Source organism: Fragaria vesca, linkage group LG5 (assembly GCF_000184155.1).
Source record: "Fragaria vesca subsp. vesca linkage group LG5, FraVesHawaii_1.0, whole genome shotgun sequence".
Taxonomy (NCBI): domain Eukaryota; kingdom Viridiplantae; phylum Streptophyta; class Magnoliopsida; order Rosales; family Rosaceae; genus Fragaria; species Fragaria vesca.
The window spans coordinates 25,756,143-25,758,201 of record NC_020495.1 but is presented as its reverse complement, the minus strand read 5'-3'; the positions used below and the strand labels follow the sequence as shown (position 1 = coordinate 25,758,201).

Sequence of the window (2,059 nt, the reverse complement as noted above, 5' to 3'; positions counted from 1 at the left end):
GAGAGAGAGAGAGAAATTGAGAAACTGATTTGGGGAAAAGAGGGAGGGGAGGGTAATTTAGGTATAGCAAAAAAATAAACGGATGGGTTTGGATCAAAAGGTGGACTTATGTGGGTAAAAAGTTTAAGATGGATCTATAAGGGAAAAAATGTTGAAAAGAGGGTTGTTGTGAAATTTTCTAAACTCTGAACCACTAACCCTATAGGACATGAAACGCTTTGTAATAGGGTGTGGGTGATTGACAGGAAGTTTCAAATACGGTACCGCCCCAACAACCTCTTTATCATAGGCTTCGATCTCATAAAGGACATAAACAAGGTCCTACATGGTGGCCCTTGGTGGTACTAGTCGTCATCTAACCCTATGACGGGGTCAGATTTCTGAAGAACATTGTTCTAGACTCGCTGTATTTCTCGGTACGTATCCAAAACATTCCTCATCGTTATGAGCTTCCCGATAATTTCCCAAATATAGTGTCTATGGCGAGACACTATATTGAATATGATGAAAAGCTATACCTAAGGTCGAAGAGGGTTAGGGTTCATGTTGAAAGGAAATTATCAGCCCCTATTTTTGCTTCTCATACCACTAAATTGGCCAAGAATGTTGATGAGGAAATTAGTTTCTTCTTTGAAAATTGTGTTGTTACTTGCCCTGCTTGTGACCTTGTGTTTCATGAGAATGGGAGATGCTTAGCTTCGCGGGTGTCTAGGATGGTAGCAATAGCTCTAACCCTACTTCAGTGCTTAGCTTCGCAACCAATGTAATTTTTCATTGTTCCTTCAAATTCCAGGGTTCGACCACAACTACACTTATGTTTGGAGGCTCCTTGTTTCACCAAAAGAGCACAGCAAAACCTAGGCGTCCTATTGTTATCCGACAACAAACTAGGAACCCTAATGCAAACGACTTGGCTATCGTTCCTGTTTTTCAAATGCAAGGCAGCCTAACCCTAATCCTTCACCCGTATCGGAAAACAGTACGTGAGAACTCAAATGAAGGTGCTGCATCAGAGGTAGTGGTGAGGAACGATGCTGGTCATAAGAGAGCTCGACCTCCCTCCCTTGAAAATTCTCTAAAAAAGCTCAAGTTTTGTGATGCTAAAGCATTCCAAAGTCAAGGAAGTCTCACCTATGCAAAGAAGCTCAAACAACCAAACTTTCTTGCAGCCCTTTTTGCTAAGTCTCTCGGTCTCACAGCTGAGTAGAGTGCCATTGTCCGGTCCACGATGAAGAGCAATTTGGGGCTGCAAAGAATAAGCGAGGACGTCCTATTGGTTCACGCAATAAGAAAAATAAGAAGAAAGTTCAGTTGGAGGAGCATGCTCCTACTGTCACCCCAAGTCTAAAACCTCCTAGCCCTAGTCAAAAGGGCAAAGAGGTTATTTTTGTTTCTGTTTCTGCTTTTACTTTCAACGACATTTTGCTATGATCTTTGTTTTGGATCATAGAGTTTGTTTTTGTTTTTTTTTGTTTTTGTTATTTCTTATTTCCCTTTTGCGATTAATGTGTCTATTGTCAATTTGCTATGTGTTGTCTCAACTCCAACACTTGGTTTTTTTAAGTGAGCGGATTTGTGTAATGAAGGTACCTTACATGAATCACTCGATCTTATATGTCTTTTGTATACAAGACAATGTACTAATTCATGATGTATTTGAGTTGAAATGAAACACCTTTTACGAAAAAGTAAAATTAAATCATACATAAACTAGATTAAATTTCACAAATGAACCACGAAATAAGATTAAATTTGATGAGAAAATTCAATGAAACAAATCAAAGGAAAAAAGCTGTTTAGTGAAAAAGTTGAAGAGCACAAAATTATCAGTTGCGTTTGTCACGTTATGTATGATTCTGTGAACAAAAAAAGTATCTCCCTCCCAATCTGAACTCACCTCGAGGAGAACTATTCCAGTTTCACCAAAAAGCACAAACACGCGTCAGAGCCTCCCCACCTCACGTGACTCCCCCGCGCGTCCTTCCCACGCACCAATCCCTGCCCGAGCCTTCCCCCATAGAAAACAACCAAAAGGGATAATAATAATAAAAAGAAAAAA

The 2,059-nt window shown here is 39.9% G+C and overlaps 1 protein-coding gene across 1 annotated transcript in view; it reads left to right on the top strand.

Moving 5' to 3' along the window:
* Positions 1-2,059, top strand: part of LOC101293891 — a 10,778-nt gene that overhangs the window by 5,084 nt on the left and 3,635 nt on the right. The window lies entirely within an intron of this gene.